The following is a 13,056-nucleotide window of genomic DNA, read 5'->3' as shown; positions in this document are numbered from 1 at the left end:
ATGTTGGATCCTAACTTACTGGATACGACATTTTGTTATCTCGATTTTAAAATAAAGGCCATATTTGACGTTTAGGAATTTCGAGAGATGGAACCCTAACTTACTGGATTCTGATTTCTCGATTGACTTAAATAATCAAATATCCTTCTTAAAACACATGATTTTTTTAAAAATTTTTAAAAAGGGACGAACCTAACTTTGAAGATTGAACTGTTGCACTCTAACTCACTGAGTGTGGCGGTTTATTTCTTTGAAATAGGTCCGTCTATTTAACTAATTCAATTATTTAAGCTTGCATTTCAAAGGATTGTATTTTAAAATCTTTTCAAATTTTCGGTACTAAGACATTAAACAATCAATTCGATACCAATTTTGGGCGTCACGAGGGTGCTAACCCTTCCTCGTGCGTAACCGACTCCCGAACCTGTTTTCTCAAAATTCGCAGACTTAAAATTATTTTCAAGGTGATCCGATCACACCTCAATAAAAGATCGGTGGCGACTCCAAATTTTGTTTTTCTAGTCGACAACTAATTTTTTTTTGTTTTCAAAAAAATGGTTTCGACAATATTGACGAGTTAAAAGTTTTGATGGACTTCATCATCAACTATCCGTTCGGATCTGCAATCTGAAATAATTATAATGTCGGATAGCAGATCCGAACAGATAGTTGATAATGAAGTCCATCAAAACTTTTAGCTCGTCAATATCATCTTTCATTTTGCTATTCGTTGTATCTAAATTGGGTAAAAAATTTACCCGACCATTGAAATCCGTAACGAATAAACACTTACTTGGGTATATTGTGTAGATGCTTTTGCACCTCTTTTCATCACTTTTTCTAGTTCAAATATGAGTAGCATATTAAAATATATTTAAAAATATCTTTTAATATAAGTAAACCACCTAGCCTCACACCTGGCTGAAGACCTACGTTTCCACTCCCTCTCCTTTTTGTTAAAATATGCTACTACATTTTTAGAATGTTCTAACGCGAGCAATCATTCGTTTTCATAGTATACAATTCGATGACACCTCAGTATGTCATTGTCATTGTGATGCTCAACCAGAAATTTGTATGTTCATAAAGTTTCCTTTTCATCATTATATAAACAAAAAGGTAGCTTTCAAGATATACAAATTTCTAGCTGATCATCATAATGACGATGACATAATGAGGTTTCATCATCTTGTATACCATGAAACCGAATGGTTGCTCTTGTTAGAACATTCTAAAAATATAGTAATGTATTTTAACAAAAAGGAGAAATGGAAACATAGGTCTTCACACAAGAGTGAGGCTAGGTGGTTTACTTAAATTAGAAGATTTTTTGTAAGAATATTTCAAAATGTTGCTCATATTTGGGCTAGAAAATGAAATGAGGTGCAAAAGCATCTACACAGAATACCCGAGTAAGTTTTGTTCATTACAGATTCCGATTGTCGGGTAAAAATTTTACCTAATTGAGATACACTGAATAGAAAATGAAAGATGGTATTGACGATCTAAAAGTTTTGATGGACTTCATTATCAACTATCCGTTCAGATTAGCCATATGAGATTATAATCATTTCAGGTTGCTTGCTAAATTGATAGCTTTTCTTGGCTATCTCGGTTCTAAATTTTTGTAAGTTGATTGCATCTTTCGTATCTTTATTTTAATTTCCACATTGATTGGAACAACGTGAATCCAAAGTTTTTACTTGATGATCCTTTTGATTGGGGAAATGTCGATAAGTGCTACTTTATTTTAAATTTAAAAATGTCGATAAGTGCTACTTTATTTTAAATTTGAATTATCTTATAAAGAGGAATATGCTTGATGTGAAAGTAGATTATAAAAGTTAGCATATGTGCAAAACTTGTGCAACATATGTGCAATTATTAATTATAATATTTTAAAAATATGATAATCGAAGTTCAAAACTTGTACAACATATGTTCAATTATATTATTATATATATATGAAAATTAATACAAAATTATAAACAGAAAGGCAACACCATCTATTTGCACTTTTCAAGGGTAAAAGTGAAAATTTATAAGCCTATTGCATTTTGTTGTTCGGTGTATCTAAATTGGATAAAATTTTTACCTTACAATTGGAATCCATAATGAACAAACACTTACTTGGGTATTCTGTGTAGATGCTTTTGCAACTCTTTTCATCACTTTTTCTAGCTCAAATACAAGCAGTATTTTTAAATATTTTTAAAAAAATCTCTTCTAATACAAGTAAACCACCTAGCCTCACTCATGTGTGAAGATCTATGTTTCCACTCCCTCTCATTTTTAAAAAATACATTAATATGTGTTCAAAATGTTCTAACGTGAGCAACCAATTGTTTTCATAGTATAAAAGTCGATGACAACTCAATATGTCGTCATTGTGATGCTCAACCAGAAATTTGTACATCAACAAAGCTACCCTTTTGTTTATATCAGGGTGGTTTAAAGTTTTCAAGTGAATAAATTCACTCAACTTTTCTTCCTTATATAGACAAAAAGGAATTTTTGCGGATATACAAATTTCTGGCTGAACATCACAATGACGATGATATATTAAGGTCTCATCAACTTGTATACTATGAAAACTAATGGTTGCTATTGTTAGAACATTCTGAAAACATGGTAAATTATTTTAAGAAAAATGAGGGAGAGTGGAAAAGCAGGTCTTCAGATAGGAGTGAGGCTAGGTGGTTTACTTATATTAGAAGACATTTTTTTAAAAATATTTCAAAATGCTACACGTATTTGGGCTAGAAAAAGTGATGAAAAGAGGTGTAAAAGCATCTACACAGATTAAAGGAGTAACTGCTTGTCCATTACATATTCTGATGGTTGGGTAAAATTTTTACCCAATTTAGATACATAAAATAGCAAAATGAAATATGATATTGACGAGCTAAAAGTTTTGATGGACTTTACTTTCAACTATCTATTCGAATCTACTATTCGAGATTTAACACATTTTTGATTGCCTGCTAAACTAATGACTTTTCGTCGCTATCTCGATTCTAAATTTTTGTAAGTTGATTGGATCTTCTGTATCTTTATTTTAGTTTCCACATTGATAGTAACAACGTGAATCCCAAGTTTTTACTTGATGCTCCTTTTGTTTGGGGAGACACCAATAAGTGTCACTTCCTTAAAAATTTGGATTATCTCATGAAAAGAAATGTGCTTCATGTGAAAGCATATTATCAAATTCAACATATTTGCAAAACTTGTGTAGCAGTCCGTTTTCAGTGAAATCGGAACAGTGGTTTTAGGACCACAAATCTGAAGTTAAAAATTTATTTTATTATTATTTTATTGCCTAAAGTATGATTGTAGTACCGTATAAAAATTTCGTTTAGAAATTTTACCGTTTACATACTCAATTTGATAAAAAATGACTAAATCGCGTAAAGTGTAAAAGTTGAGTTCTAGTAGTTAAAAGTATTAAATAGCTATAGAAACTTAAAGTAAGAGTCCTTATATGGTAATTAGATCATAAATAGTGATAGTGGGTGAGCATGGCTTGGTATAAGTGTAATTAGTAATGTTTTTAAACGTTAATTAAGTAAATTGGAAATTAATAAGAAATAAAAGGAAACAAAGAAAAAAGGCAAAGTTATCATCTTTAATCTATTTGCAACCAAAATTAAGAAAGTATGGAAGCCATGGGAGATTGAAGTTTTGGCAAAACAAATTACCTTGCTTGGTAAGTGATTTTTGTCCCGTTTTTAATGATTTCTATATTTTCGGGGTTGTTGTAGCTTAATCTAGCTAGCCCGATGACTAATTTGTGAAATTGTTAAACTATTAGGGTTTTTCCATTAATGAATATATATGAGTTTTGATGGGTTATGGAAGAAAATGGATAGTTGTTGTCAGATAAACAACTTTTGTTAAGTGATTTTTGATGAAAATGTTAAATAGGGGTTAAATTGAAAAATAGAAAATTTTACATGGTGAAATTATGAAATAAATGAAATATAGGGCTCTTTAGGGACCTAATTGATATTCGGCTATAGTGGGTTGTGGTGAAATTACATAAATTTCCACTTTTATGAGCTAAGGTCTAAATTGCAAGAAATTAAAAGTATAGGGGTAAAATGGTAATTTTGTAAAATATGGTTTTGGATTAAATTAAATAAAATACATATTGAATTAAGCTAAATTTATCCGTATAGATTAAGACAGATCTCGTACGGCTATAGATTAGGGAAAAGAGAAAGTCTCGAATTAATCACCTCTGTATCTACGTATACTCATTGAGGTAAGTTCCTGTAATTAAATTGTGTATATATGTTTTCAAATGAAATATAATTGTGTTGTAAGTTGCTATATGTATACACCGGTTGTATATCCAACAACATATGACAATTATCGAGCCTCGTTTGAACCTTAAGAATTCGTAGGATAAAAATGACATGTCTTTAGGGTTTATATGATTCGAGTGCTGGTCCTAAATGTCCTATCGATGGCTGAGGTTCGACATGTGTTGTGGATACTCCACAGCTCGTGTGAGCAGCATCGTGTTGCTACGTTTCGACCCACAGCTCGTGTGAACAGGCCCATTTTCACAACTTGTGTGAGCATTCTGATTCACAGCTCGTATGAGCGTACATGTACAAGATTTTATGGATTATAGTTATATGAGTCAGCACACTATGTGTGAGCTATCTCGGGTATCCTCTGGTATTATAAATGATTCAATGAGCATTACTTTGATATAGAATGGTGAGAGTTCAATACGAACTAATACAAGGACATATGTGAATTACATTGAATTAGTACTACATGGCATATTGAGAATTGAAATGGATGATACATGTATATAAGATATAATTATATGTTGTGTTCATTCTTGATTTCATATCCTATGTTATATGATCAAATGGCTAACATGTTTGGTGTACATGTTTAGGCTTTGGCCAAGTGTAGTTGGATTATGCCATGTTATCTTACCTATTATGTATTGAAATGGTAAGTTAAGTTTTATGTTATACGAACTTACTAAGCTTATATGTTTGTGTCATTTTTCGTGTCTTATAGTGTATCAGAATCTCGTTTGGGTTGGAATCTTGTCAGAGCTATATCACACTATCCATCGACTCTTTTGATACTTTCAGTTGTTTTGATTTTGGTTATAATGGCATGTACAAGTATTTTGGCTAATGTTGGCCTATATGTTTGATTGTTGAAATGGCTATTTGGTTTGGCTTGTGTTATGGTATTTTGGTGTTCAAATGAATTTAGTTTTGGCATGTAATTATTAGCCTTAATATGGTTGATGTTTGGTTTGATATGTTTATGTTATAGAAGATGAAAATATAGTTTGAATATTCTTATATATATGCCTTATAACTTGTTGGAAATGTTGTGAATTGGTACTTGCTTTTAATGGCCTATATGATTATTGATACTAGTGGTTAAAGGGTATATTTAATACCATTTGGTATGTTTTGATAAGTGAATTCAATGGTTTGAATTAATGCAAACTTGGTTAGAAGTTAATGGATTATTTGGCCAAATTGAGCACATGGTTATAAATGTTTTTAATATTGTCATTTGGGGTGCCTTTGGGTATATTGGTTGTATGTGATTATACCATATGTGTATAGCTTGATTATGCATGATTTTAGTGCCTTATTATAGCTTGTATATATGTGCATTTTTGGTTGTAGGTACATACCAAAATGGGTAAGAAAAATGGCTTGTAAAATGGCCTATTTTCATCCACATGGGCAGAGACATAGGCGTCTGTCTTAGCCGTGTGTGACACACGGCCATGCAACACAGTCATATGTCCCTCATAGCTTTAAAAGGGTTACAATTTAGGCTGTTAAACGGCCTACACACGGCCTGGCACACGGGCGTGTGAGGTTATTTCGAAGGGTACATGGTCTTGCACACGGGCGTATGGCTTGGCCGTGTGACCCAAGTTAGTGAGTTACATGGGTATGGATACAGGCTAGAACATGGTTGTGTGTCCCTACTTCGAATGCCCACATGACCTGAGACACGGGCGTATCTCTTGGCCGAGTGAGTCACGCGGTTGTGTGATCTCTATAGCTTTTTTGATTTAGTCCCTACTTGTTTCTAACGTGTTTTTAGGGCCTCGAGGGCTTGTATAAGGGACAATAGGTATGATTTAGATTGGTTTTAATATGATTATTGATATGATTTCAAAATTTTGAAATTTATGTTCGTTTGATTTGAAAACTCCGATAATGCTCCGTAACTCTATTCTGGCGAGGGATACGGGTTAGGGGTGTTACAACTTGTGTAGCATATGTGCAATTATCAATTATAATATTTTAATACATATGTTAAAAATATGATAATTGAAGTTCAAAACTTGTGTAGCATATATGCAAGTATATTAGTATATATATATGGGAAAACAAATGCAAATGTATAAACGGAAAACCAACACCATCTATTTGTACTTTTAAACTGTAAAAGTAACAATTTAAAAGCATATTGCGTTTTTCTATTCGGTGCATCTAAATTGGGTAAAGTTTTTACCTGACCATTGGAATCTGTAATGAACAAACTCTCACTCGATTATTCTGTATAGATGCTTTTGCACTTCCTTTCATCACTTTTTTAGAATGTTTTAACACGAGCAACCATTCGTTTTCATAGTATACAAGTTGATGTCACCTCAGTATGTCATCATCATTTTGATGCTCAACCAAAAATTTTTATATCCGTAAAGTTCCCCTTTTGTCTTTATTAGCGGGTTTTAAAGCGAAGAAATTCGCTCGGCTTTTCTTTCTTATACAAAAAACATGTAGCTTTGTAGATCTACGAATTTCGCTAAGCATCACAATGATGATGATATATTGAGGTGCCATCAACTTGAATACCATGAAAACAAATGGTTGCTCGTGTTAGAACATTTTGAAAACATAGTAACATATTTTAACAAAAAGTAGAGTGAATGGCAATGTAGGTCTTCACACAAGAGTGAGGCTTGGTGGTTTACTTATATTAGAAGAATTTTTTCAAGGATATTTCAAAGTACTGCTAGTATTTGGGCAAAAAAAAGTGATGAAATAAGGTTCAAAAGCATCTACACGCAATACCTGAGTAAGTGTTTGTTCATTACGGATTCTGATGGTCGGGTAAAAATTTCACCAAATTTAGATACATCAAATAGCAAAATGAAAGATGATATTAACGAGCTAAAATTTCTAATGGATTTCATCATCAAATTTCAGTTCGGATCTGCCATCTGAGATTATAATTATTTTAGATTGCCTACTAAACTAATAGTTTTTCGTAGTTATCTGATTCTAAATTTTTGTAAGTTGATTACATCATTCGTATCTTTATTTTAATTTCCACATTGATAGGAACAATGTGAATCGCAAGTTTTTACTTCCTACTCTTTTTGTTTGGGGAGACGTTGATAAGTGCCGCTTACAAATTGGATTATCTAATAAAGAGAAATGTGCTTGATACAAAAGCATATTATAAAATTTAGTATATGTGCAAAACTTGTGCAGTATATGTGCAATTATCGATTATCATATTTTAATTCATATTTTAAAAATATGATAATCGATAATTGCACATATGCTGAACAAGTTTTGCACATATGCTGAATTTTATAATAAGATTTCCCATCAAGAAGATTTCTCTTTAAGAGATAATCCAAATTTATAAGCGGCACTTAACGACGTCTCCCCAAATAAAAGGACTGTTAAGTAACAACTTAGGGATTCATGTTGTTCTTATCAATGTGGAAATTAAAATACAGATATGAAATATTTAATCAACTTCCAAAAATTTAGAATTTAGATAACCAAGAAAAGCTATCAGTTTAGCAAGCAATCTGAAATGATTATAATTTCGGATGGCAGATCTAAACTGAAAGTTGATGAAATCCATCAAAAGTTTTAGCTCGTCAATATCATCTTTCATTTTTCTATTCGGTGTATCTAAATTGGCTAAAAATTTTACCCGACCATCAGAATCTATAATGAACAAACACTTACTCGGGTATTGTGTGTAGATGCTTTTGCAGCTCATTTCATCACTTTTTCTAGCCCAAATACGAGCAACATTTTCAAATATCTTTAAAAAATCTCTTCTGATATAAGTAAACCACCTAGCATCACTCTTGTGTGAAGACCTATGTTTCTATTCCTTCTTCTTTTTGTTAAAATAGGTTATTACGTTTTCAAAATGTTCTAACGCGAGCAATCATTTGTTTTCATAGTATACAAGTCGATAACACCTCAGCATGTCATCGTCATTGTGATGCTCAACCAGAAATTTGTACATTCACAATTTAAATTTTTCAAGCAACGAAATTCACTCAACTTTTCTTCCTTATATAGACAAATAGGTAGCTTTGCGGATATACAAATTTCTGGTTGAGCATCATAATGACGATGACATATTGAGGTGTCATCATCTTGTATACTATGAAAACAAATGGTTGCTTGTGTTAGTGTTATGGGCTGTAGTTCAAATCCCGTGACCATCGCACCAAATGTATCCCATGGAGGTCTATCATTGACATGGGGATCATTTAGCCCATGAGAGCTAGCCTGATTGAAGCCTGGGTGGCCCAATGATAAAGATATGACAACATAGGCTACCTTGGTAAATAGGGAAACTAATATTAGAAGATTGCGGAGAATCATATCTTATAAGATTAGATTGGATTTGGTTATGTAAATTGATTATGTAACCTTATAAATCCATAGGTTTAAGGGATAGACTAATTTCGTCCGTTGATGCAACTTGATCTAGATCGTCAGTTTTGGGGGAGCTCAACTATAAATAGAGAGTCTCCCTCTCACTTGTAACTCACTTCATTCTTTCATTATTTCTTTTATTCTTTGAGAGAAAGTAATACAGTTGAGAGCATTTACTCAAACACCTCTCGTGCATAGTTTTATATGGCTTTCTATTGTTTTTAGTTTTCTTTTGGCATAATTGCTTCCACTGTATAAATTGGTGCCTTGGAGGAATTATAAAGGATTCCTTAGTTGTTTGGTGGTTAGGCTGACTTAGGCGAGTTTGGAACGAATAGATCGCCTAAGGCCGCACGGAACGCGAGACAAAAGTTCTAGCCCCATGACATTAGAACATTCTAAAAATGTAGTAATGTATTTTAATAAGAATGAGAGGGAGTGGAAACGTGGGTCTTCATACAGGAGCGAGGCTAGGTGGTTTACTTATATTAAAAGAATTTTTTTTAGGATATTTCAAAATGTTGTTGTATTCGGACTAGAAAAAAAATGATGAAATAAGGTCCAAAAGTATCTACACGAAATACCCGAGTAAGTGTTTGTTCATTATGTATTCTGATGGCCGGGTAAAAATTTTACCCAATTTTGATATACCGAATAGCAATATGAAAGATGATATTGATAAGCTAAAACTTTTGATGGACTTCATAATCAACTAATCGTTCAAAATTGCCATCCAAGATTATAATCATTTCAGGTTGCCTGCTAAACTGATAGATTTTCTTGGCTATCTTGATTCTAAATTTATTGTAAGTTGATTGCATCTTTCGCATCTTTATTTTAATTTACACATTAATAGGATAAATGTGAATCACAAGTTTTTACTTGCTACTCTTTTTGTTTGAGGAGACGTTGATAAGTGCCGCTTACAAATTTGGGTTATCTAATAAAGAGAAATGTGTTTGATGCAAAAACATATTATAAAATTTAGCATATGTGCAAAACTTGTGCAATATATGTGCAATTATAAATTATCATATTTTAAAAATATTATAATTGAAGTTCAAAATTTTTACAACATATGTACAATTATGTTAGTATATATATATATGAGAAAATCAATATAAATTTACAAACAAAAAACCAACACCATCTGTTTGTACTTTTGAATGGTAAAAGTAACAATTTATAAGCCTATTGCATTTTGCTATTTTGTGTATCTAAATTGGGTAAAATTTTTACCTAAAAATTAGAATTCGTAATGAACAAACACTTGCTTGAGTATTCTATGTAGATGCTTTTGCAACTCCTTTCATCACTTTTTGTAGCCCAAATACGAGCAGCATTTTGAAATATCTTTAAAAAATCTCTTCTAATATAAGTAAACCACCTAACCTCACTCCTGTGTGAAGACCTACGTTTCTAATTCCTCTCTTTTTTGTTAAAATGCGTTACTATGTTTTCAGAATGTTCTAACGTGAGCAACCATTTCTTTTCATAGTATACAAGTCGATGACACCTCAGTATGTCCTCGTCATTGTGATGCTTAATAAGAAATTTGGATGTAACAACTCGTTTTCCAATAGTGTCGGAAACAGTGGTTTTGGGACCACAATTCTAATGTGTTATTCCATAAATATTAATTATTTAATATTTACGAAGTCATTAGTGTCGTATTGAATTTTGGATAAGAAATTTTAATTTTTAGGTATTTAATTAAGTAAATAGGATTAAATTGTAAAAGCTTAAAAAGTTAGCTCTGATAGTAAAATGTGTTAAATGGTTATTAAATGGGAATGGTGGACTTGTATAGTAAATAAACCATATAAGATGTTAGTGGACAAATATGGACTCAATTTGGTTAGTTGTTAAGTTATTATTAAAAGGGTAAAGTAAAAACAAAATAAAATCTATCATCTTTCTTTGTTCTTTGTCGAAAGTAGAAAAAGAGAAAAGTCATGGTTTAAGCTTGAGTATTCGACAATTAATATCATTGCATTTAAGTTCATTTTCCACCTGTTTTTCATGAATTTTGTGTTTTTGGGATCGTTTTAGCTTAACCTAGCTAGCCCGATGGTTAATTTATAAAACTGATAAATGTTTTGGAAGATACCATTGATGAATTTGGTGTGTTTTTGAAGTTTAATGGTAGAATATGATGTTTGAGTGTTAAATAGGAATATTTTGTTAAGTGATTTTTTATGATTTTTAAGTTTAAGGATTTAATTGAAAATCAATTAAAATAAGCATGGTTTTCTTAGAAAACTTTAGCATATGTGGATTGTATTTAGGTATAATTGAATTTGGTTTATTTGGTATAAGGATTAATTGTGAAAATAATCATGTTTTGGTCTTAAGGATCAAATTGAATAAAGTGTAAAAGTTGGGGCAAATGTGAAAATTAGTAAATAGGAAATCATTTGCAGTAAATTGAATTTTATATGAAATTGAGGTTGATAAAATGAAACAAACTATTTTATAGATCAAGAACAAATAGATAACCGAAGAAAAGAAAAAGTTGTTGAATAGTCCCTAAATTTTCGTTGTCTCTGTAGTTTTGCCCAAGTAAGTTTGTACGGTTTAGTTGAGTATAAAATTAAATGTTATACTAACTATGAATTGAGATATTGAATATTTTGACATAATTGAGTTGAGATAAGTTGATGTGAGTCAAGAAATTTATTGATTTGAACATTGTTATTCGATATCGTATTGAGCCGATGAACTCAAGATAGGATACAATTAGCATGCCAATAGGTTTTCAATGTGCACAATATGAGTTTGTGATAAAATCAGATTATTATTGATTTGTTATTGCTGACTGAATATATTAAAGTCTAGCATTTGTTGTGGACTATCGAGTTATATTTGTAAAAGAAGCAACTTTGGTTTGAATGGCAAGAATACTTTTTCATTGCTTTGCATTACAAATAAATATAAGTGTTTAACTAGGTGTTTGAGATAGAATACAATAGTGGGTTGAATCTTTCAAATTATTCAAAAAATAAACAAATTCAATCCTAGCTGATTTGAATTGAAAACAAGAAACAAGCCATGTCAGCTAGGTGAGGAAGTTGACGTGGATTGAGTCAGTTGCTTAACACCCCCCTCCGCAAAAGGATGGGGGGAAGAACCAACAGTTTGTCTTTCATCAACAAGAAGCGTGATTTTGACAGTGGCTTAGTGAGAGCATCAGCCAATTGATCCACAGTGGGCATGTAGGAAACAACAAGATGTTTCTGCCGAACCTGATCTCGAACAAAGTGGAAATCGAGCTCAAGATGCTTTGAGCGAGAATGAAAAACTAGATTTGCAGCCAAGTATGTAGCAGCCACATTGTCACACCATATCCGAGGAGCAGACGGCAGAGGATGCTACAGCTCACGAAGTAGACAACAAAGCCAGTATAACTCAGAGCAGTTGTAGCAAGCGCTCGGTATTCAGAGTCAGTGCTGAAACGAGCAACGGTCTTCTGTTTCTTTGAGCACCAAGAAACAAGATTGGCACCGTGATAAATAACATAAGTCGAGGTACTCTTTCGATCAAGTTTGTCTCCACCCCAATCGGCATCAGAGTAGGCAGTTAAAGCATTCGAATTAGATCGACGGAACACAATGCCATGATCAAGAGTTCCCCGTAAGTAGCAAAGAATGCACTTAACTGCTTGCCAATGATGAACAGAAGGCGAATGCATGTATTGAGCCATTTTATTGACAGCCTGCGAGATATCCGGACGAGTGAGAGCCAAGTATTGTAAAGCACCAATAATTTGTCGATACAGTGTCTGATCCTCAAATGTAGTAGAGGAAGCAGCCAAGTCAGCTTGTGGAGTCCACGGGGTTGCAACACTCGAAGCCTTATGCATATTAGCACGATGCAAAATGTCCAAAATATACTTTGTTTGAGTGAGCTGCAAACCATTTGAATGCCAAGCAACCTCGATACCGAGAAAAAAAGATATAGGTCCCAAATCTTTTAGTGCAATCATCTGTCCAAGAAGATTAGTGAATCGTTGTAGAAGAGATGGGGAAGAACCTGTCAGTACCAAATCGTCAACATATACCAAACAGTAGGCTGTGTCACCACCGGCCGAATAAATAAATAGCGAACTATCCGCCTTAGAGCCGTAAAAACCAAGCTTCTGAAGTGCACCAGCAAGACAAAAGTACCAAGCATGAGGCGCTTGTTTTAAACCATAAAAGGACTTCTTGAGAGCACAGACATGAGTCGATTTTTTTGGATCAATAAAACCCTGAGGTTGCTCCATAAAGACAGGCTCGTCAAGTGCACCATGGAGAAAAGCATTGGAGACATCAAGTTGTCGAATGGGCCAGGAATTCGTCACAGCAATTGA

The sequence above is a fragment of the Gossypium hirsutum genome, chromosome D07 (genome assembly GCF_007990345.1).
Source record: "Gossypium hirsutum isolate 1008001.06 chromosome D07, Gossypium_hirsutum_v2.1, whole genome shotgun sequence".
NCBI classification, from domain to species: domain Eukaryota; kingdom Viridiplantae; phylum Streptophyta; class Magnoliopsida; order Malvales; family Malvaceae; genus Gossypium; species Gossypium hirsutum.
The sequence above is the reverse complement of the archived record's forward strand: the minus strand, read 5'-3'. Positions refer to the sequence as shown.